Raw genomic sequence first — 13541 nt, 5'->3', positions numbered from 1 at the left:
TTTATTGGCACTTAACATTATGAGGGTGATAGAGAGCACTGCAATAGTTAAGTACCACGGTCATGGCCATTATAAACATTTTTTTAGAGGGGTTTATTGCAGAGCTGTAAAAGTAAGCTCTAGGCTAGGAGCTGGCATGCGAGTTCTCTCTACCTTTGAAGTATTTATTGACATTAGAAATTTGGGATGGGGGGAGAAAAAAAATAAAAAAAATCAATTTGGAAACTTTGAACAGCAAGGTTTAAAAGCAAGCAGATAAGAGGAGGGGGAAGGAGGAAAGGGAGCAGTGCTGCCAGGACAAGGAATGGTCAGCAAATGGCTTGCCAGGGAGAACTTGTTGGTTCACCTTTTTTCATGCACGTGACTCACACAGCAGTGGTTTCTAAAATGTTTCTGTCTTTCAAAATATTTGCCCAGCCATTTCCATGCAGTTATGGGTGTGTGACTTACAGATTCTTGCAGCAGGCAGGCAAGTCACCTCCAGGCACAGCTTGCCATCAAGCACTGCTGGGAGGGCTGCAGCTCACACCTGGCCCCCACTTTCCATTCAGGAGTAGAAATTTGTGCCCAAGCAGCTCAGCTGCACCAAGTTACACGTTGGCAAGAGTGAGACCAGTGCACTTGAAAGGCCTGTTCCAGGCAGGATGATTGCTTTACCATTCCGAGGAGGACTTGCCAGATGCAAGCACTTCCCATTTCAAGTCCAGAAGACACCATCTTGAGCCTCCTCTAAAACAGAGGCCGTTCTGTCTTTTGGTTAAATGCCCATATTGCAGCAGCATCGTCCCTGCTCATCAATTTCCTCAAGCCACCTACTCAGCATTGCTGTACCAACACCAGAGCACACAGGACATCTCCAAGAAGACCCATGCTACCTTTACTTTTGAAGCTGGCTGTGGAAGAGGACTGCATGGAAAACACCTAGGAATGGATTTACTGCCCAGGACAGTAAGGGAAACGTGGCACTGAGCAACATGGTTTAATGGCCATAGTGGTGATGAGTTGATGGTTGGATACGATGACCTTACTGGCCTTTTCCAACCTCCACAGCACAACTCCAGTTTACAACATCCTTCTTCAGATTACTGCTATAAGAGAAGCAATCAGGACACTCAGCTTGGAATATCTCAAGCCAAACCCACTAGTTATAGTGAAGATTAAGCCTGTCTAGAACAACAGCTGAGGAGGACCCCATGCTATTTTTATATCTGCCTCTTTCACAGCTAATTTCACCCCCAAATCCTCCCACACGCTGAATGATGGGTGGGATGGATGAGGCCAGTACAAAACAGATGTTCAACTAATTTGCTTCCACATGTCATTAAATATTTCACATGTAGGGAAAGGATAAAAGCAAGAAGATTAAATATGGATGTCCTAAGTCTAATTAACATCCCTGCTGGTAAGCTGGGTGTGTTTTATCTTTAAAAGAGAGTGACACCAGCTTCCTTTGTAACATGGTTGAATCCCAGGGGAAAGCGATCAGAAATAACACATTGATGTCATTAAGAATTGTTTATTATTACTGTTACAAAGCTTGGGTAAATCCACTCATTATAAGACCAACACAACTTTCATGAATGAGTTAAAGTCTTTTTTAAGGTCTTGAATCAGACTTTGAGTATTAAAAACTTGGATATGGGTGAGATGCTCTTAAGGAATTTTGACAAGGGCATTTGATCAACCCCCCAGAAATAAAAAAAATAAAAATCAATGCATCAAACTGTCATCACTGTGAAATGCTCATGCCTCAAACTTTCCAGTTCAGCAAGGTTATAAAATACTAAGGCTTTCTATACATTTAATAGTGCGAGGTAAAACATAATTATAACATAAAAATGGTATAAAATAAAGAAAACTTATGTTTTATAAGCTCACCACGCTGGAAAATTTGAGGCACAATAATCTTCTCTACAGCGGTCCCCATATTGCTGTTCCAAGTTCCTCACACCTTGTAATATAATTAAGCATCCTCCTGAATGCTTTGTCACACTTGAATTTCACAGACTATCATCAGAAACGGCCAACCAGGCTTCAATCCCCACAGCCAACCCAATGCTTGGTGGCTTGGAAATCAATTTGTTCTGAGAGCAAATATGAGAAGCGAGCCCTAGGGGTAGCTTTGGCTCTGCAAGCCAACTGCATACAGAGAAAAGGGAGAGAAAGGGACAGAAATATTTTCTTCCCAGATGCAAATGTGCAGGCAGGTGCCAAAGACTTCTAACTACATGACTTTGTATTTGGCCCGGTGACAAAATAAACCCCTGGGTAGGAAGATACAGTAGTTCTAAGCAATAGGTTAGGTTTCAATTTAAGCATGGCCTAAATAAGTTCTTTATCAGAGGGAGCAGCATTAATATATATTTTTAATAAAATGTTGGCCTTGAGGTCATGTGTCTGAGCTGTTTTCTTTTTCTTATGTTCTAACAGTGCTTTCAGATGTTCATATCCTGCAGCTGCAGTTCCTGTGTAAGCATGGCTCACATTGCCAAACCTGTGGCAAACGGATATTAGCACCTAATGGCTGCTTGTTGCAAATGGGCTATTCTTTGGCACAAAAACCTGTGCATCTCTGAACATCTGGGCTGAAGAGAGCAACGAAGTAAATCAAACCGAGTCAACCTCATGGTTCACTCCGTGACTGGTCCCCTGGTAATTACTGGGGATTAGTAACGTGGTAGACACTCCTCGGCTCAGTGGTCGGCTGATTGATTGCAAGAGGTATGCATGTCAAAACTGCCCTAGTTATGAGTGTAAAGCTCATAAAGGAAAAGGAAGCTCAGAAGACGGAGTATAGAACAGATAATTCTGCACCATAAGGGCACCCTTATCCTTTCTCCTTGTTGTTTTTCTTTCTTCCTTTCCTTGTTCTGCAGGAAGAATTATCTAAGCTGAACACAGTTGCATCTCATGACGCATGGTCATAATCAAGTCTTCAATTCTCAGGGGCCACGTGGGCGCTGATGTTGACCTGGGAACAACCGATGAAAGGCAGAAAAAGACAGGAAGGGCATGCTGTCCTGCTCAGATGAGGTAAAGACTGATGGTTTCAGCAAGGAACACGCTAGCTGGAGCATGTCCCAACCCTGGTTCCCAGCTGAAACTACGTACAGACTTTTTCCATGTCGCTTCTCTACAAGATTTACCTTCCCTTGTAAGAAGATTGTCAAAGAACCACCACAATGGGCTTCACTAGGGCCCAACCTCTACACTGGATGTTTCCCTTCTTAATTCAGCTGAGCCAGGAGGGTTCTTGTACTTTTAGACCCTATCTATTGCATCTCTTAGCTCCCAGAGTGTGTGGATGCAGGGCTGCTGATCCAGCTGCAAATGCCTGGGCCAGATTGGGCGGACCATGACAATTTAGGATGGATAAAAATAACCTGTAGCATATCCAGGGCTGACTCTTAAGTGTTAGGGAGGGCAATGAGGAATGATACTCAGATTTTGGAAAACTGAGTGGAACGTTCCAGCTCTTTTCAAAATATACAGTGGAAATAGCTGGGCTCAGAGAAAAGGACGATAGCCAGGGCAACAGGAGAAACGGCAGCAAGTCCTAGTGCTGGCAGTGCTGGAGAAGTTGAGAGCTGACTCAGAAAGCAAGTTTCTTTCAAGCTGCCAATCGTCACGTCCTCGCCTGGCCTCTATTAATGCATTTCAGTAGTGCCCTGAAAGCCACGTCCCCAGCTACGGGTCAAGCCAAAGAGAATAAGCTCAAACAAGGGGCAAACAGCAAAAGAAAAGTTCTCCAGACACTTACTGTGGGCCAGAGGTGAGGTGATGTGTGATTGTTATTGCAGGCTGGGAGGTGTGGTGTGCTTGGCAGCTGCTGTTTCCATCTGCTCGCATAAGCTGGATGGAGGAAGGCAGAGGCAACTTCAGTCAGGTCACTGCCTCTAGCAAGCCAATGGACAGTAGGACAGTCTCTCCTGGGTGACAACCATGCATAAAAGGAGAAATAAAGTCAGCACTTGTCCAGTGAGAACACCAAGTTCTGCAGCGTGGGCATCACCATGAGCTGACTCCAGAAAGAACTGGTGATGCTATTAACCAAGTGAGCACTGACTCTTCCCCACATTCGCAGTTCACTTTTACTACTTGTGATCATCAGGCAGAAAAGCATAAATAAAGCCTGCTTAACACGATGGTCATTTTTCAAGCAGGAAGTGACACTGGTTGACACCCAGCTATTAATTTGACATGGGGCAGTAAAATTATTTGATCCTCCTGGCAGAATTTTATAGGAATTAAGCAGCCTTAAGATTTATGGCCAACATAGTGCTTTCATGGTAAAGCTAGGTATTAAAAAAAAAAAAAGAGGAACATCATTTCTTTTTGCAAAGGGATTTTTTTGCCCATGGAAACAGTCACTCAGGAAACACTTGCCTTCCCATAAACTTCCTTCCCCCATCTCCCAAATTACAAAATTTCTCTCAAATTACTAGCAGCACACACACAAAAAAAAAATCTTGAAAGAAGCAGAGAGAAAGGAATGATTTTTAGTGGTTTGTGAACTTAACTCCCAGAAACAAAGCCTATGCTACAGCCAGAGTGATGGTGGCCACAGTTCAAGTCTCAAGGGATGGTTTTTAAACCAGCTGTCAGATGAAAGCCTAGCTGGTCATGAAAGCACCGTGATGAACACCTTTAACTAGGGTGAAGGTAGCACTAGAGAGGTTGTAAGCTGCTCATCATAGCCATATTATGCCTAACTCCAACCTCAATCATAGCTCCCACCACAGGCAATAGAGGTCAGAGATGATGAGCACCTGCAGGCTACAGGCACTTGGACATCAACTGAAGACCAGCAGGAGACTCTCACTGTGCTCCAACCCTTGATCACATCATCCCTGCACTGTACTGCAAAGCTTGGTCGACACACACAATATCACTTCAGTTAAGTGAATATTTAACATGTACTGGGACTCTCTCCCCAACTACAAGTCTGCAGCTCACACTCTGATTGTGGGTGTTTTAGAATAACAAATAGAGCTGTGAGCACGAGGGGAAGCATGCACGGAGAGGAACTCTGCCAAGTAGAAATTGCACATTTTTACTTGCATCAGGCTCCTGACCCAGATGGCAGCAGAGCAGGGTTGTGCTATCCCCCACCTCCCACTGGCCACTGCTGTGCAATTTTCCCTCCAACCAGGGGGAAAAAACGGAGGGTGGGCAGAAGCATGCAGAGATCCTTATCACACTGCAGTCAGTAATACCACATCAACCAACATGCCTGATGTATTATACCACCTCGTGAGATGAGCCAAGTGACCCAAGCTTGTGCCTGCAGCCTCCACCAACTCCCAGCCAGCATCACCTCTCATGTGGAGGCCAGCTCCCTGCACACTGCATTGCTCAAGCACTCAGCCTCCATGCTCATTTTCCCAGAACTTTTTGTTTGAAATACAACAGGAAGGTCTTCTGAGCACCCAGGCTGACATGAGTGAAACCTGGATGCTTGTACAGTTTGTCTCAACCAAAGCACTGAGAGTCAGCAGATGAGGGATGGTGCTAGATTAGGAGCACCTGGGAAAGGACAAGCTGTTGGAAGGAGCAACAGACTCCATTTCAGTTCTTTCAGCTCACAATAGAATCATTAAGGTTGGAAAATATAACCAATATCCTCAAGTCCAACCCTAACCCACCCTACCATGCTCATTAATCATGTCACTCAGTGTCACATCTCCATGGTCTTTAAACACCGCCACAGATTGCAACTCCACCACTCCCTGGACAGTTTGTTCCAATGAACTATGGAACTTATTACTACTCCTTCTGTGATTATTTTTTTTTTCCTTAAGATCCAAGCTCAACCTCCCTCACAGCGACTTAAAACCCTTACCATCAGGCCCCACCACCAGAGGGGCACAACTGTGAGCTACCTTTACCACAACCAGTATCCAAGCTGGCATACAACAGTGACAGCACTAAGAAGGTGAGAGCAGACAATGTTATGGCCGTGGCTGTGCGTTACTGAGCTCAGGTGGCTTCTGGCTTATATCCCAGCACTCTGAGCAGTGTGGAGCCAGTCCTGACCCACAGACAGAGCCAAAAGCCCATTGCTGCTCTCCTGCCTGCATTGCCTCCAGTACACTTCACAGCCTCAGCTGGAATTCCTGCACGCACCAACCTGCAGTGAGAGGGCCTCGGCACCAGTGAGATTTATGTGCTCCACAGCAGGAGATTTTGGGGAGCAGATGTAGCGAGAGAGGTGAGGCAGGGTCATGTTGGAAATACACAGCAGAGGCAAGAAGTTACCCTAGTCAAACTAAATTCTCACTCAAGAGCAAAACCACCACACCATCTTTCGTCTTGAAGAGATTTTCCATGCCCTAACAAGCCTGGTGAAGGACTTACAGACATCTGCGTTCTCTTGCCTGAGCTAGGACCTCATGATTTGGCAGAATGCCATGGAAAAAAAAAAATAGATGTCCAAGAGTTATGAAAATAAAGGTATTTATCTTCATTGTTAGAAAAAGAGACTGAGCCTTTTATTTCTCTCTCTTGGAGGATTAAGCTCACAGATTTACAAAGAACTGGTTGATTACCAAAATAAATACATCACCATGCCAATTTATAGGACACAAATGTAGGAAACCCATCCAACCAAATCAGGCAAAGTGTAATTCATGTGAGAGCCCTCAGCATGTGCAAAGGGCACAGTGCATGTAGAATAAAGTACATAGGAAAAACATGCTAGAAACCTCTATCTGCAGGAACAATTCCCAGTGCAGCGTACAATGGAGCTATAAAATAAATGGCTTGGCTCTCCACTGGAAGCAAAACCCAACTGTTCTCAATGAGAAGGAGGATCATGTATCTTTATAATGAGAATTCAGTCATTTTTAAATGTTGGCTTTGCTCGTATCACCACCAAATCTGTCTGCAGAGCTGACAGGCTGCAGACTTCATTTGGATTTCTAACTGTGATTATGTATGGCAGTGATGGATACCCTAGGGTTTTCAGGAGTTTAGGGGCTGGCTTTTGTTTTTCAGTTGTTCAGTGCTTGGAACTGAGGGGGATGTTGGGGTCATTGTCCAATGAGGCCTAGAGAGCTCTAGCTTCACTTTAATAGTTCTGATAACAGAGAGAGATGAAAGCAGGCTCCAAACAAGTTCTTCATGCTGGCAAAGCTGCCCCTTCTGCAATGAAACCCAGTAGAGCTTCTACTTCCAGTGCTTGGTGGAGCAGAGCACATGCACTGAGGCTGAACACATCCCTGCCCAATGAGGCATAAGCACCATCCTGTGCAGCAAAGGTGATCTGCAGAGCACAAGAACATCTGCTTGCTTTGTTCAAAACCCACAGCCACGTTAATGGCCAGGAACACATTCAGGATGCAAAGGGAACCTCCCTGCATTTGCAACATGAAGCATTTGGTGAATAAACCTACAGAGTAGCCTGATTTAGGGCACTGTTAGGCTGCTTCACTATTTGGACATGCACTGGACAGAAGTTAAATACATCCAAATCAGTGAACTGATGGCATCCATCTGGTCAGAAACACATTCTTCACAAGTGGATGCAGAGCAGCTCAAGGAGCTGGTTTGGATCAGCAGCCCAAGGACAGACATGCCCAGCTGAGCCAGCCTGGAGGGCTGGGTCACAGCAGACAGGATCTGCTCTGTGTTTCGTAGCACCAAATGGTCCCAACACAACTGCTCTGTACAGGGGCTGCAATCCATAGGGCTCACCAGTCCTGGAGGCTTAGGGAAGTGATCTCGACAGCCAACAACACTGCTCATCCAATCCTTTGCCCTAGAGCCAACTTGGCTGGAGTCTTGCTTATCCCTGACCATTCAGCCCTGCCCTGCTTCTTTCTTTGGACGGTCAAGTGTCTAAGTGCCTTGCTTCTGCATTTTAAAATATGTCTATATATTTACATTTACACAGAAGCAATGAGACCAGCCCCTCTGTCCAGCCACGCTGCTTTGCTTCTGCTGCTTGCTCACCTTGCTGGTGCAGATGACTAGCAGCACTCTTTCAGGATGCTCTTGTGAGCAAGGGTGCCCTCTGCTTTTGTATTCTCTCGCTATCGAGAATACATACTCAGAACAAAAGCACCAGCAGTACAATGCAGAGAGAGGGATGGTCCCCAGGCCCTCTCCTTTCCAAGAGAAAGGAACAGGTCAGCAAGGAAATGCCAAGACAAAAACTACTATCTAGTCTCCAGACAGCAGAAAGGCAGCTCAAAGGACATGATTTAGGGAGCACAGTGATGATGGGTAGACTAGATGATCTTGAAGGTCTGCTCCAACCTTAATGACTGAAGATTCTTCAGACATCATCACAGTCCTTGCAGCAAAGGGAATTCTCCTCTTCATGCACGTATGTAAGAGGACACATACAATGCTTCAGAAGCTCCCATCCCTGCCACAAATATCATCCTGATGCTGCACTGATAGGAAATTCCCAAAAGCACATCAGTAGCACTAGTTGCCTCGCACCTATATTGCTCTTGCTGCCCCAGCTCATCAATCTGCTTTGGTTTCCTGTGGCTGTGTGACATAGATTAGCTGCAAATGTTTTATAATGCGCAGCACCAAGCCACACAGGCTCCCAACCCTCCCAGCAGCGTGCCAGCCCCTCCAGCCCTGAGCTCATACCAGCTCAGGGCATCTGCACACAGACCTTGAGGCTGAAATGAGAAGAGCTGTCCGAGTTGATGGTTTCAGAGAACTCTAAGTCTCCATGCAACGTGAGCTGTGAAATATATGAACTCCCAGGCTTTACATGAGCCTTGCTCTTCTGTGCAATATCATATGGCTTTCAGATTCGTCTGCCCTGTCCACCTCTCCCATGTGTTTCTGATAATTGCTTGCAGATGGAGGGTTTTCTCATTTGCCCTCAGAAGAGACCTGCTGTTGTTCCCTCTTCTTAGATGAGGCTAGGGCCATACACATCATTTTTATTGGTGTATTTTATTGCCCCTACTTCTTTACAGCACATGCCACCAGTCTCCCTATCCCTGTACGTTCCCTTCCAGGTCGCTGTTTGCCATTGCCTCTCTGTTAGGTCTCCTCATTCCCCGTGTTCGTTCCTCAGCCGAAACGTTACAGGGGCCCCCCAATTAAGAGAATGCCTTATAAATCTCTCTGCCTCCAAATCAGATCCAGAGCCTGGCTGGGGAGACAAATCTGGAGACAGCGGGTGGATCTGGCATTCCTCACTCTGCAGACATGCTCAAGCACCACTCTGCTCCATACACTGCCTGGGTGAGACCTGGGTTCACACATCCCACAGTTGCTTCAAGAGGTGGGGAGATCTGAACACCACCCTCTTCGGCTCCCAAAAGCATCCTTGCATAGAGCAGAGTTCCAAAACAGGGTGCTGATCCTGTGGTATCTCATCTAGGGCTTCCTGCCAGGACATGTAGCTCTTGAGGCCTCCTGTGGTGGGGCGAGTGGGCAGCAATCTCATTCCCAAGAAGCCTGGTGTTTCAGCATCATCTCAGAGAGGCAGCCAGGAGACCCTCGAGCCAAGGGTGCAAGTTGCATTTAGATGTCCTTTTGTCAAAGCTCCCCAAAACAACCCAAAAGCCAGGATAGAGGTTCTTCCTACAAAGCCCCACCTGGATGCAGCTCAATGCCCAGTTCCATGCTAATGCCCACCCTCAGCACCCCGGCCCTGGAGGAAGTACCTCAGAGCTTTCCTTGGATTAGGGCTCATGGGTTGATCTGTGCTCTTTCAATTGATGCCACATGGGCAGGGTGGAGATACTAACCCAAGACTTATGCATTACTTTGCCCAAATTGTGCGTCAAAAGCAGTAGGTCAGAACACAACCCTCAAGTCTCAAAGTAACACCGGCTCCCTCAGCAAAAACCCGTGCGGCTTGGAGACACCACAATTCAAAAGCACGAAGGATAATAGTGGCTTGAGAAGAAAACACACTAAATCACCACTATATTTTGTCCATGCTTGCCCACAGTCCTGACTTTTGATCAATACTGTGCCTGCCCCAGGACTTAAGCTCAGCCTCTAGTGGTGTCTCTGCATTACAGTTGCACACAATAATTTCCTCAGTGCACACATTGCTGGAAACACGGTGCCAGAATTCCCCAATACAAAATCCTTCCTTGGGTCAGTGCCCAGTGCTCTGAAAAGGCAGTCAACATCTGGAAGCAGTGATACTGCACATCTGTGAGACCCTCACAATTACAGGATGGAGAAAGAACCACCTATAGGTTTACTTACATCAGTAATTAAATCCTAAATAGAAGGATGCTAGATGCACACACCTTTCCTAACACACTAATGCTTGAACTATCACACAACCCATATACAACACTGCTTGCAGTAAACAGACCTTGAGGTAGAAGTGGAGGGGGATTTCACCTGCACATCTCTCTCTTTCAGAGATTCAGGTTCTCCTACTAATCAAGTCCTGGTTTCCCAGCACAGGAGTCATATTTAGCAGAACCAAAGAAAGGGACTACACAGCCCTCTCTGTTACAGCCCCATCACATTTCCCAGCCCACACCATGGCAGAGGGGCTCTGCTCACATCCCACACGGCAGCTCCAGCCTGGCCACATCATCACACTCATATATGCACATCACTTCACATGCATGAGAAATCCCATTTGGAACCAGGGAGGCCAATGGTGTGCTTGATGCTAAATGCTTGTTGCACTGTGGTTTCAGGAATCAGGAACAGGGGTTTCAGCAAGTCAACAAAAGCCAAGGGTGTCTGAGTCAAGGAGAACGTAATGGATTCACGTTAGCTGCTGTTCAGTCCCTGCTGTATTTGTGTACTGACACCTCCTGCTTGGCTTGAGGAGTACGAGAATCCAAAGAGGCATTGCTTAAATATGTTTTTCTACTCTGTTTACATTCTTTATGCAAAATTCTCCCCTTGAGAGACAAGATAAAGAAGCACAATCAACCCACCCTCTGCAGGAGCTTGGAGAAACATTTTGCTGAACAGAAAGAACATCTAGACCAACACCAGTACCAGAAGCTACCTGTACGTGTTAGAAGAGCCATCCTTCTAAATATAATAGGCACATTACAGACAGATAACAATTTGCACAAATAATAACACACGCAAGCATAACCTGAAACGAGGTAATAATAATGCATTCTGTCACTTCTCTCTTTGATCCAAGACCTAGGCTCATTCCAGATAAGTCAGCACAGGTAAATACTGCTGTATGTTTCCAATGACCCCAATCAAAAGCTTTTGACAAAAAAAAAAAAAAGGACTCATAAGACTGCAGTTCAGTAGCTTTCAGGAATGCCTTTTGGAGAGCATGGGGCTAATTTTTTTTTTTTTATCACTAATGAATAAACCTATTATGTGGACACCCTATATCGAAACGCTGAGAGATCTGGGTTCAAAAGGAGGTTTTTGTTTTGCTGTAAATCCTATTTGTGGCTTAGGGTGCAGCCGATACGCCGTTAGCTTTTATTTCATTGATAATTCTGTGATTGTAGTTGAAACTTTGCAACTTAATGAGCTGATGTTATTACTCATACTGTGTGGCCATCTGGAACCAGTTTGGTCAGAGAGCCCAAAGCACCGAGAGCCACCTGTGATGCATTAAGTCTCAGCCCAGTACCAGCACCGTGGATTTGAGAAGCCAGGCCTGCATAAATACTAACCTGTGAGAATGTAATTGGAGAAGTGATATTTAAGAACTTACAGTTTGCCAGAAACGCTCATTCTCAGGGGAACGTATGGGGAGGCTTAAAGTTTAAAGCCAAGGGGTTTTTAGTTTCAACATTGTGAATTGAGAAAATCATTGCATATGGATGTCATTGGAGTGTCCAAACCACTGGGTCTACCCAAACAGGGTGAGCTGTGCCAGCGCTTCAGAACCACCGCTCCCTCCCAGCACCTGAGCCCCACGCTGCACGTGGTCCTCATTACTGAGGTCCCATCTCCAGACACCACTCCAAAGGGGCAGAAGGAATAAGGGGGGTGCGTGCTTTATCATCACAAAGAACCGAAAAAAATCACCGCAGAGGTCACAGGTAAACAGTCACTAACACTCAGCAGATTGAAAAGGCACAAAACAGCACCTCTGAACCTCCCACAAAATGCTCTGCTGGATACTGTGACTGGAAACAAGCTGCGTTCAGTCCAAAAATATAAGGTGAATTGAACGCATTACCTGCAAGCCATGCCTTGAACAGACCCAGCCTCCATGCCTCCTCTAAGCCCAAGCTGCTGGTAGCCATGATGTGGTAGAGGCTGCGTTTGCAGAGACCTAAATGAGCATGGTTCCTTTCTCCTCATTAGCCCATTGATTTACACCACCTGGGATGAGACTCTGCACAGCTTTCAGAGGTGTGGGTAAAATGCCGTACAATTAAATGCAGTTTTTTCTTGATTTTTTAAAACCTTTGGGGACATTTCGATCGGAATAAAAATATTGGGGATTGCCTACATGTTACCTAAAGCCCCTGGTTAAGTTAAAGATACTGAAAACTGTGATGATTTAAGGCAGGAGGGCAAGTCCTGGAAGAACAGAATGGCTCAGCCCTTGCAAGGCTTTCAGTTTATTTTGATTCTCCTGTTTGCTCTGTACAATAGGACTTTCCAGAGCAAGTTCAAATGAATGTCCTTTCTTCCAATGTAACACAGGACAGAGAACTCGACCAGTTCTCCATATTGTTTCTCTTTGTTCAGCTATAGATGTTCCCCTCTGTGCAAACACCCCTGCACACAAGCATGCAGAAATACAGAAATACTTCCCCAAGAGCCCTATGATAAATATGACTGTTAATAACAAGAAAATGAGCTTTCTTTAAACTGATCTTCCTCTTCCCCAAGAGCTGGCTCCTTTTTTGCACAATGTCAAAGAGGTTGATGCAATCTTTGGGGCAAGAGGATTTGCTGTGGGTAACTCGGAGCACAGCTGATGAGGTTCACTTTGTGTTGGTTTGGCAGCCAGGAGTGCACTTTGTCAACTCTTACTTTGCAGCAAGTGACCGGTTTTTACCAGAGAGCAATTAAAAAGACAGAAAACAAAACATCTGAAGAAAAGCAGTCTGAGTCTGTAGCCCGTTTTCTAGCAGCGTGGCAGCATGTGCAAAGGGTAAATCAAGGTTATATTCTCAATGAGAAAGAAGGGTTAGTGAAGACTTTGCAGTAGACTCATGCAAATTACTTCTCCTAGGGCTGCAAACCACAGCAGTGCAAATGCTGGAGCAGGTGCAAGCAGGAAACCAAAGCCATAAAGAAGCATATTCTGTGCTCAGCAATACTCACAATGGGGTCCAGAAGGCCAGCCAGAACGGAGAATGTTCCTGTAAATGAATGATTTAAAAAAAAATAAAATAAAAAAAATACTTTAAAAAGCATAGAATTGATGGATTTGGGAAATAAAAAATACTTCTTGCTTTTCCCCAGCTGTACTAGTAAAATGTATGGAAACCTCTTCAGAAACCCACTCTAGATGAGTGGAGAATGGCATTATTGGAATAAAAAGACGAAATGCCCTTTTTTTAAATTGACTCCCCCATACGCAAACCATGGGGCCATTTTCCTTTGAGATTCAAGACCTTTCCAAACCACAGTTAGACTTGGAGGCT

General features: G+C 45.4%; 1 long non-coding RNA gene across 1 annotated transcript; it reads right to left on the bottom strand.

Annotated features, from left to right (window-relative positions):
- Window positions 1-1466: 1466 nt before the first annotated feature.
- LOC109369312 lies at window positions 1467-12241 on the bottom strand. The gene is made up of 3 exons (XR_002118228.2): window positions 12119-12241; window positions 3761-3929; window positions 1467-2971 (listed from the first exon to the last, which is right to left on the bottom strand). It is a non-coding gene; the product is annotated as an uncharacterized LOC109369312 (long non-coding RNA).
- Between the last annotated feature and the right edge of the window lie 1300 nt (window positions 12242-13541).

The sequence above is a fragment of the Meleagris gallopavo genome, chromosome 10, assembly GCF_000146605.3.
Source record: "Meleagris gallopavo isolate NT-WF06-2002-E0010 breed Aviagen turkey brand Nicholas breeding stock chromosome 10, Turkey_5.1, whole genome shotgun sequence".
In the NCBI taxonomy this organism is placed as follows: domain Eukaryota; kingdom Metazoa; phylum Chordata; class Aves; order Galliformes; family Phasianidae; genus Meleagris; species Meleagris gallopavo.
This window is presented reverse-complemented; position numbering and strand designations above follow the sequence as displayed.